Below are 10,358 nucleotides of genomic sequence, written 5' to 3' on the forward strand. Positions count from 1 at the left end.
TACATACTAATGATAAAATAACATAAATGATACTAGTGCTAATACATTATTCATTATAATTTTATTATTTGTTAATAAATAACTCACTTTAATTAACTATTAACAATTTATTAATGATTGGTTATTATAAAGTGTTACCAATAATAAAATGGAATCATTTTATGGGAGTATCTGTCTTTTGAAGTTAATTTTCAGAAGTAAGTTGAGGCAAATTTCATTGTGCATTTTTCAACATTTTGGTGAATTTTCACACACCAAACCAAAATAACTGACTAATTGAAAAAATAAGATGATTCAGTAATGAAAATTTATCATGCGTTGCTGTCCAGCATTTAAATAAATACGTTTAATCCTACGTGGAATAAATGAAACAGGTACGAAATGAGAATATGCATTAATTACGCTCCAGATTTGATCTATTTGGGGCTGAAAATAAACAAATAAATTAATACAAAACTGTCTCATTAAAATGGCCAAATTGTTCTTCCAGACTGAATCCAGACATCAGGAGATGGATGGCTCAAAGTGAATCTGCCTGCTTTATGAATTCACCACGTACACGTATATCCAGCTTTAACGGGAGTACAAACTATTTCTTCATACAGGTACTGATGTTAGAAATGTTACATAATGTTACATAACCAGAGGCGGTAACCTCAGCTACACTGAGATTTCTTTCAGGAAGCCAGACCCTCCAAGTTAACCAGATAAATGTGAAAATGCAATTTCTGTTGTTGTAAATGTACAAGTAAACTTTGTTTATTAGCTCTTGTGATTCTTTTGACGCCATACAAGCCGCTGTTCTCTTGTAATATCTGAAATAATCCTTCAAATTCCATAACATTCCCGAAATCTGATCAAAGGCTGCTTACTGATGCCACGTTTCTTTAAACTGTTTCTCATGACATCTCAGAAAAGTCTATAAATCCTCTCTCTGTCTCTGTGATCATGTAACTGTGAGGCCACTGTAAGAAGAGTGATGCAGAAATAAATAAGAGAATTCAGAATAAATAGAAACATAATGACCTCTGAAAATCTACTTATCCTCTTTTGTTTTGTCTTGTGGTTGCGGGGAGCTGGAGTCGTATCAAACAGGAGGTTCATTGCATTTACATACCACAGTTATTGCATGAACGAAAATGATTTTAAAAAGCCTCCCAGATCAGTCAGTGATCAGAGACACTGGCGGTGCAACAGGCTGTTGTTGATGTGGAGCTGAAGCCACAACAGTACAGTATAAAGCATAAATATATAATATAGAATATATCTTACTCCAGGTACAAATACGACAAGCACGGCTCAAATATTTCACTGCAACTGCAATAGTTGTGTTTTCAGAAGTAAAAGGGCTTTCAAGATAGAAAAGACAAGATATGAGGAGTTCTTTGAACTGAACCCAGTAGTGACAAGATGAATCAGAAGCTTATGGCAGATTCATAAACATATGAAAAACAAAGATCAGAAGTAGAAAAACATCACGGCTTTTACAAAGGAATAAAATTCACGTCTCACACAGGAGTGATGCTTCAGTGGTGAGCAGAGGTGATGCAGTGATGCAAGAGGGTTGTATGACTGCTGTCACAGTGGGTTAAATCTAGTCACTGCCTAAATATCGTTTCTCAATACCGCCTTCATAGTATCTAATCGATAAAAGCAGATTATGCTTTACGTAAAACTGCAAATATTTGTGATTTTGGTGCTGGGAAAATGGACAAAGAAAGCAACTGATTTTAGGAGGAAGGTTTGATGGTGTAAGATATTGATTCAGTTTGTAGATTATTGGCCAAAAACGTACGCTGACTCAAAGAAACTGAGCTGTTCCTCTGGAAAACTCAATATGGAAGTATAATATGCAGCATGTCAGCAGTGCATCTTCACACTGAACTGATTCTTTAAATTACACATCAGTGTTTTGGATTAATAGGTAAGAAAGTAATGACTATGTTAACAATTACTTTTTTCATTCAAGTTTTACCTCTGAAGCCTCTCTTCAGAATGGGCAAAAGAAACTCCATGTTTCCTCCACAACAAGAACCAAAAGCTTTGCTGATACCCTGCATGTGTATTAGATTAATTCATGAAAAAGTTTAGTGTATTTTTTCAAAATGAAGTTTAAAGATCCCCTCCACTCAGACGTGTTTTTCTTATAGTTATGTCCCCTAAAATATCTGAGCTTGACTACACTGACTTGTATCTGTGGGTACTTTTGTGACAATCCTCTACTGCAGGAGGAGATGTTCAAATGAACGCGTGCAAACTAGATTTGGTACGTAACAAAGCCAGTTTCTGTAATGAACGCAAAGAAACCTGAAACCTCCAGTGCAGAGCTGACATGTCAGTACACAGAGGTGTCAGCTTCTTCCAGTTATAAAATTCATGTTAGTGTGGGGGATTAGCTCAAATGGTAGAGCGCTCGCTTAGCATGCGAGAGGTAGCGGGATCGATGCCCGCATCCTCCAAGTGTTTTCCCTGTGTGCTGTGATTGGCTGCTGACTGCTCCTTGGTGTGAGTAAAATGCAGAGCTCAAACTTCAGTGTGTGACAACAATAAAGTTGATCCTGTAACCAGGCAATAAACTATCTAGAAGAGGTCACTAAGTAGAGTGCAGATCCCCACTAGACAACACATGGTGAAGCACCTACTGCAATGCCACCACAACTGCCAGATGCAACCAGCAGAGATTTCTGCTGGCATTAACATGACTCCCAGATATGTTGTCCCAAGCTGAAACAAGATTTCAAACTCAAGCAGTTGATGATCACTTGTGGCCCCTAGTGGCCAGTTAAGAAGAGAGAGAAGTCACCTGTCAATGGTTGTATAAGACAGCAGTCAAAAAATAGAATCACTGCCTCACAGTTGTGTTTAATGAGCCCCTCAACTCAGAAATGCGTTTTTCTTATATTTAGAAAACATGCTTAACCATGGGGGATTAGCTCAAATGGTAGAGCGCTCGCTTAGCATGCGAGAGGTAGCGGGATCAATGCCCGCATCCTCCAAGTGTTTTCCCTGTGCACTATGATTGGCTGCTCATTTGTCATTGGTCGTATAAACCGGAGCGGTTACAAAATAGAATCACTGTCTCACAGTCGTATGTTTAAGGATCCCCTAAACTCAAAAATGTGGGTTTTTTTATATGTACAAAACTTATGTTATTGCGGGGGATTAGCTCAAATGGTAGAGCGCTCGCTTAGCATGCGAGAGGTAGCGGGATCAATGCCCGCATCCTCCAAGAACATTTCCTGTGCCCTAGGATTGGCTGCTCACTGCTTCTTGGCGTGGGAAAAAAGGAGAGATCACATTTCAGTATTACACTTTGTGTGAGTGACCAGTGAAGCTGATCTTGTAATATGGTAATAAACTGTCTAGAAGAAATCACTCAGTAGAGTGCAGATCCCTACCAGGCAACAAATGGTGAAACACCTACTGCAGTGCCACCACAACTGCTATTAACAAACATTAAATGGATTCTTCACCCAAAAATGAAAATTGAGTCATTGTCTTCTCACCCTCATGCTGATTGAAGAAGGATAGAATAGAAGTGAATGGTGACCAGTTTCATAATGTAAAAGAACACACACAGTTCAGACTGTGTGCATGTGAACGTGAATGCCTCTCCAAGTCAAGGATCTACAGTGAAGATTCAGGCTAAAAACATGGTGTAAATTTTTTTAGTCTACTCGGCATGTTGGGGCTTCAGGAGACTTGGATTACATCAGACGTCAGCTGTCAGTGGATGTATGAAACAGAGAAGTGAAAAAATAGAATTACAGCCTCACAGTCCCGTTTCTAACAACCAGTCAAGTAACAGTTTACATCCATGCCTGTCCAGACTCATATAAGTCATATAATAAGAATTTAACATAAAATTTACCACTATACTGAACTGTAACTTTGAACTGAAGGAGTTTAATAAAAGGTAGTGAGAGTATTCTCTGGAAAAATGGAAGTTTTCAATATACATGTGTGATTCCAGTGAATAATTTCCAGTGAGAAACATGCTGTCTTCACTTACAGACTGTTTTTACAGAAGAGGACAGATAAGGAGCTGAACATTGTAATATCACAGTGAAGTTGACCTTTGACCTTTTGAATATAAAACGTCAATACCTCATCATTTTGTCATGTACAAAATCTTGAGTTCTGGCTGAAAAAATGTGTTCAGTGAGGTCAAAGTGACTTTGACCTTTGGAGCACCAAAATTTAATCAGTAAATTTTTGTGTCAAGTTTGACGAAATTCCCTCTAGATGTTCTTGAGATCTTGAGTTCAAAAGAATGCGGTGATCTGAAAATATAATGCCCGTGGCCATGAAAACTTAAAGGTATAAACGTCATGAAAAATAGATTTTTCAAGGCTTTTCAAAAAAAAATTGTGAATCAAAGAGGTCCTTCGGCATACAGAATGAGCACAACAAAAATTGGGCTGATCGATCCAGAAGTATTAGAGATTAGTTCCGGAAAAACTGTAGCTCCAGCGATCTCACACACAAATGCTACTGCATGATCCTAGACCGGCGTAATAATATACATTTTATTTATATATGCATAAATTAACATTTTATTCCATTACCAAGCAAACTGATGCATTGCCTAGCTGTCAAAAATGTACCAGCAGTGCATCATCTAATTCAAACATGTGGCTCTGGTTCAGGATGTGAGCGTGTGAGTATGAAACCTCCCACCACAGCAGAGAGTGAAGCCAACTCTGACTGCAGCTCCAATGTCTCCCTCTGCTGGGTTTGTCAGTGTTCCCTCCTGAAGACACAGAACTGCCTCTTTTATAAAGTGAGACTACAGCCAGTACTGATGTCGGTCTGAAGAACTGCAACAAACACGTGATCCTTTTTAGAGAGAAAGATCAGAGCAACGATGGCTAAATCAGACCAGAGGATGGTGTGATCCGCTGCAGGAGGAGATGTCACTTTCTATTTCCTGAAGCTTTCTTCAACTTCAGGATTCACGCTCTGGTCTTCCGTTCCTTTGCAAAGAGGCATTTTCCAGATCATTATGCAAACACATATTAGACTCATTCACTATGTTTAGATCAACAAGAACCAAAAGCTTTGCTCATAGCCTGCACGCAAACCACACACCAACACAATGAGATGTTCAAATGAACGTGTGCAAACTAGATTTGGTACGTAACAAATTCAGAGACCAGTTTCTGTAATGAAGACAAAGAAACCTGAAACCTCCAGTGCAGAGCTGACATGTCAGTACACAGAGGTGTCAGCTTGTTCCAGTTATAAAATTCATCTTAGCATGGGGGATTAGCTCAAATGGTAGAGCGCTCGCTTAGCATGCGAGAGGTAGCAGGATCGATGCCCGCATCCTCCAGAAGTTTTTCCTGGGCAGCTATACTTAGCTGCTCCTTGGAGTGAGTAAAAGGCACAGATCAAATTTCAGTGTTACAGAGTGTGTAAGTGAACAATAAGGTTGATCCTGTAATAAACTATCCAGAAGAGATCACTCAGTGTATATGCCTACCAGGTAACAGATGGTGAAGCACCTACTGCAGTGCTACTGCAAGCAGAGACTTCATTTGTTAAAATGACTCCCCAACAAATTCTGTCCTGATCTGAAACAAGATTTCAAAGCAGTTGTTGTGGTTTTTGAGAAGAGAGAGAAGACATCTGTCAATGGTTGTATAAAACAGAGCAGTCACAACACGTTACCACTGCCTCACAGTTGAATGTTTAAAGATCCCCTCAACTCATAAATGTGTTTTTCTTGTATTTACAAAACTCACACTTTTGTGGGGGATTAGCTCAAATGGTAGAGCGCTCGCTTAGCATGCGAGAGGTAGCGGGATCGATGCCCGCATCCTCCAGGAGTTTTTCTCCCCTACCCGAGCTCCTTTCAGGGTCTGAATGAGTTTTCACCTCCATAACCTTAGGCTTAGAGGGGTAAACTCCAACATAGCCGCACTCAGCAGGGACACTGTACTCCTTCCTCACTCTTTCATGTGGTTTTCGGACCATTCTTAGTCTGGACACTCGCCTGAGACCAATTTGCCATGGGAGACCCTACCAGAAGCACTAGGCTCCAGATAATACAGCTCCCAGGTTCATAGGGACACACAAACCTCTGCACCACGATAAGGTGATGGTCCCCCGGAGAGGACTCAAAAACACGTTTTTCTTATATATATGTCCCCTTATGTATGACTACACTAACTTGTATCTGTGCAAAGTTTGTCACATTCCTCTACTGAAGGAGGAGATGTCTGTGCACACACTCAAATGCACCCTGGGTAAGTTAGATTTTGTACATAACCAATGCTAAAGCTAGTCTCTATAATGAAGGCAAAGAAATCTGAGACCTCCAGTGCAGAGCTGACTTGTCAGAACACAGTGAGAGTTATCAGGTGTCAGCTACTTCCAGTTATAAAGTCCATGTTGTTGTGGGGGATTAGCTCAAATGGTAGAGCGCTCGCTTAGCATGCGAGAGGTAGCGGGATCGATGCCCGCATCCTCCAGGAGTTTTCCCTGTACACCACAAATCTTGCCTAACTGCACCTTGGACTCGGTGATATGCAGAGATCAAATTTCACACTACATGTTACACTGTGTATGAGTGATGTTGTCTAACAAACAACATGATCCAGAAGAGGACACTCGGTGCATATCTCCACCAGGCAGCAGATGGTGATGTAACCAGCAGAGATTTGCAAATTTCTGCCAACACTAACATGACTCCCCACAAACGTTGTCCCAAGCTGAGAGCAGATTTCAAACTCAATCAGTTGATGATCGCTTGCAGCCCCTAGTGACCCTTTACGGAGAGAGAGAAGTCATTTGTCATTGGTCGTATAAACCGGAGCAGTCACAAAATAGAATCACTGTCTCACAGTCGTATGTTTAAGGATCCCCTAAACTCAAAAATGTGTTTTTTTTAAATGTACAAAACTCATGTTAATGTGGGGGATTAGCTCAAATGGTAGAGCGCTCGCTTAGCATGCGAGAGGTAGCAGGATCAATGCCTGCATCCTCCAAGAACCTTCTCTGTGCCCTAGGATTGGCTGCTCACTGCTTCTTGGCGTGGGTAAAATGGAAAGATCAAATTTTAAATTAGATCACAAAATATTACAGTGTGTAAGTGACCAATGAAGTAACAAGATACAACTATTTAGAATAGATCACACAGTAGAGTGCATATCTCCAGCAGCCAATAGGTGGTCGAAGCACCTACTGCAATGCCACCACAACCGCCAGATGCAACCAGCAGAGATTTGCACATTTCTGCCAACATCAAGATGACTCTCCAACAAATGTTGTCTAGAGCTGAAACAAGATTTCAAACTCAAGCAGTTGATGATCACTTGTGGCTTCTTGTGGCCAGTTAAGAAGAGAGAGAAGTCAGCTGTCAGTGGTCCAAAAATAGAATCACTGTCTCACAGTTGTACATTTAAAGATCCCCTCAACTCAAAAATGTGCTTTTCTTATATTTATGTCCCCTTATGTATGCCTACACTAACTTGTTCCTGTGCAAAGTATGTCACGTTCCTCTACTGAAGGGGGAGATGTCTGTGCACTTCTCTAAAACCTGACACTCAAATGCACCCTGGGCAAGTTAGATTTGGTACATAACCAATGCTAAAGCCAGTAACTATAATGAAGGCAAAGAAACCTGAGACCTCCAGTGCAGAGCTGACTTGTCAGATCACACAGTGAGGGTTATCAGGTGTCAGCTACTTCCAGTTACAATAACTGTATTACTGTGGGGGATTAGCTCAAATGGTAGAGCGCTCGCTTAGCATGCGAGAGGTAGCGGGATCGATGCCCGCATCCTCCAAGAGTTTTCACCGTCCACCACAAATAGCACCTAACTGCCCCTTGGAGTGGGTAAAATGCAGAGATCAAATTTCATTACATGTTACACTGTGTATGAGTGACCAATAAAGGTGATTCTAATTCTCCAACAAACCACATGAACAATCCAGAAGAGATCACTCAGTAGAGTGCAGATCCCCACCAGGTAACAGATGGTGAAGCACCTACTGCAATGCCACCACAACTGCCAGATGAAACCGGCGGACCTTTGCAAAGTTCTGCCAACATCAACATGACCCCCAGAAACATTGTCCTGAACTGAAACAAGATTGGTCACAACCACCTAGAGAAGCAAACCACACTGACTTTCTTATGAGGAACAGAAACGAAGAAATGCCACATACCCAGAGGGTCCACAAGCTGGTGCACCAGACCCATTTTTCTTGGATTTATCTGCCCTGATGTGCCTGCCTGTCAGCATTGAGTCAAACACTCCAGAGAGACCCACCTAAACACACACACCCACACACACACATACATGCATGAGACAAGCGAGCTGCAGATATTGTGAGCAGATATTCCCCCAAGTGAGACTCTTGACCTTAATATACTCCAGTGTAACTCAGTAGCCAGTAGCACAAGAATGTGGCAGTGCTTTCAAGCCATTAAGTGAATGACTGATTAATATGAGCGTGTGTGTGTATACCATTTTAAGCAGTCTCTGAGTGCTGCCTGCTCTGGGCAGCAGTTCCACAATGACCTCTGGTGTCCCCAAGACTGTTTCGTGGTGATTCGGTAAAACTACAGAGAAGACACAAAATCAGGACTTCACGGTAAAATCTTACTTCACAGTTTAGTTTGCATTTTTCACACCTAATCTATCTCGTCCTGTCACTGACGTCCTGACCTCTCAAACTTCTCTAAAACCTTCTGACCCTCCTGAGGGAGTGGATGACCTCCTCACTGCTCCGACAGGACAGGATCATACTCAGAGTAAATTAATAAAGAGTGTTTAATTACCCAGAAATAGTGTGTTTTTTTGCAAATTAAGGTCAAACACCTTGTTAAAATGGCCTCATAGAGCGCTACACTTTCCCTTCATTTAGATTTCAAGGATAAATGAATATACAAATAGTTCTCTCTGTGGTCTGCATATTACATGACTGATCAACAACAGGGGTCCACACATTACAAGACCTCTCACCTGAGGAATCCCAGACAAGTGTGTCTGATCCCCTGACTACTTACTATTTTGTTATGAAAACACGTAAGTGAGTAAGTGGCATTAGATGATTAATACTGAAGCATCAGTGAGCAGCACATTATTGCTGTAGCTGCTGGTGCAAACAGTTTGAACTACTTTATAAAGGAGTGGAGTTTTCCTGTAAACAAACAAAAGTCATGTTTGCGTGCATTGTTGACACATCAAAACAAACTGTGTGAATCCTTGAAGTTGAACAGAAGAGGTGAATGTATTTCCTTCCTCATAAAACATTTGCATTGAAACCCGTATTGTTAACATCCATGTTTATTAGCATGCAGTCTTCTTCCATATACAGGCACATTACTGCCACCTGCAGGTCAGTGGGATTGTACCACTACGAGAGGTTAAAAACTCAACAGAGAACCTTTAAAATGTTAGATTTTGGACTAAAATCTCTGTACTTAAAGGAGCAATATGTAGCAATTGTGTGTGCAAAAATAAATACAGCAGTCCAAATAGCGAGTTGGAGCCATAGACAGTACATTGATTAAAGAGGTTGAAATCATATTTCATGTACAATCTATGGTTGAGACGAGATGCTTCCCCCTACTCCTCCTCCCCAGACTCGGGAAAGCTCAGGCAGGCTGCAGGAACACTGCAGGAGCACAAGAGGGAGTGCAACATTGTAAACTGACGATAACAGGCGAGGGCAAATCCTCCACTGTAAGTCGATCAACAGTTTATAAAAGTCTGTTGCTGTAAAATTAAGCCTGTTACCCTGAAAACAAAAGCCCATTGCTCTGAAAACTCCAGTAAGAAACTGCTCAATTTAACTGTTACAAACATCTACTCCTTTTACAAGATTATTAATGATTTCAGACAGACAGACACCAACTAATTTGAGAACATGAAATGGGCCGAACAAAAACAGTTATTCCAGCCCTGAATAGAAATTTCAAAGGGGGCCACCATGGCTGTAGCGCTGATCCTTGATCACTGATGACATATATTACAGATTTCTCCTTTAAGTGTATTTATGACTCCAGTTAATAAGTTGATATTTGTCAACAACAACATTGGTACCGTCTGTCAGAGAGTGCATCATCTGACATTAAAGACCAGCCAATAGCAGTGTGAGATTTCAGTATCTGCTTTTCACTATGAGATTTCTGGCCACACATAGATTTGATCTCGTGGATGTAGCAGTTACTCTATAAAAACATTAAATGTTCATTTAGTTTAAATTCAGCTGGTGACAGGCTGGTTTTTGGGGCCCTCACAGTTCCCTACATGCCCTAGAGTCCTTGAGCGAAGATACTGTTAAAGTGCTTTTGTGCTATTTATGTGTATATTCTCCGGGGATAATGTTAAACTAGCAGAAACT

The 10,358-nt window shown here is 40.8% G+C and overlaps 7 non-coding genes across 7 annotated transcripts; all 7 read left to right on the forward strand.

Annotated features, from left to right (window-relative positions):
• Positions 1-2,386: 2,386 nt before the first annotated feature.
• trnaa-agc (transfer RNA alanine (anticodon AGC)) lies at positions 2,387-2,459 on the forward strand. The gene has a single exon. It is a non-coding gene; the product is annotated as a tRNA-Ala (tRNA).
• Positions 2,460-2,923: 464 nt separating this feature from the next.
• On the forward strand, positions 2,924-2,996 carry trnaa-agc (transfer RNA alanine (anticodon AGC)). Its single transcript has one exon. It is a non-coding gene; the product is annotated as a tRNA-Ala (tRNA).
• Positions 2,997-3,156: 160 nt separating this feature from the next.
• Positions 3,157-3,229, forward strand: trnaa-agc (transfer RNA alanine (anticodon AGC)). Its single transcript has one exon. It is a non-coding gene; the product is annotated as a tRNA-Ala (tRNA).
• A 2,526-nt stretch (positions 3,230-5,755) lies between these two features.
• On the forward strand, positions 5,756-5,828 carry trnaa-agc (transfer RNA alanine (anticodon AGC)). The gene has a single exon. It is a non-coding gene; the product is annotated as a tRNA-Ala (tRNA).
• Positions 5,829-6,403: 575 nt separating this feature from the next.
• On the forward strand, positions 6,404-6,476 carry trnaa-agc (transfer RNA alanine (anticodon AGC)). Its single transcript has one exon. It is a non-coding gene; the product is annotated as a tRNA-Ala (tRNA).
• Positions 6,477-6,919: 443 nt separating this feature from the next.
• On the forward strand, positions 6,920-6,992 carry trnaa-agc (transfer RNA alanine (anticodon AGC)). The gene has a single exon. It is a non-coding gene; the product is annotated as a tRNA-Ala (tRNA).
• Positions 6,993-7,719: 727 nt separating this feature from the next.
• On the forward strand, positions 7,720-7,792 carry trnaa-agc (transfer RNA alanine (anticodon AGC)). The gene has a single exon. It is a non-coding gene; the product is annotated as a tRNA-Ala (tRNA).
• Positions 7,793-10,358: the final 2,566 nt, after the last annotated feature.

This window comes from Lutjanus erythropterus, chromosome 15 (genome assembly GCF_056507025.1).
Source record: "Lutjanus erythropterus isolate fLutEry1 chromosome 15, fLutEry1.hap2, whole genome shotgun sequence".
In the NCBI taxonomy this organism is placed as follows: Eukaryota; Metazoa; Chordata; class Actinopteri; order Lutjaniformes; family Lutjanidae; genus Lutjanus; species Lutjanus erythropterus.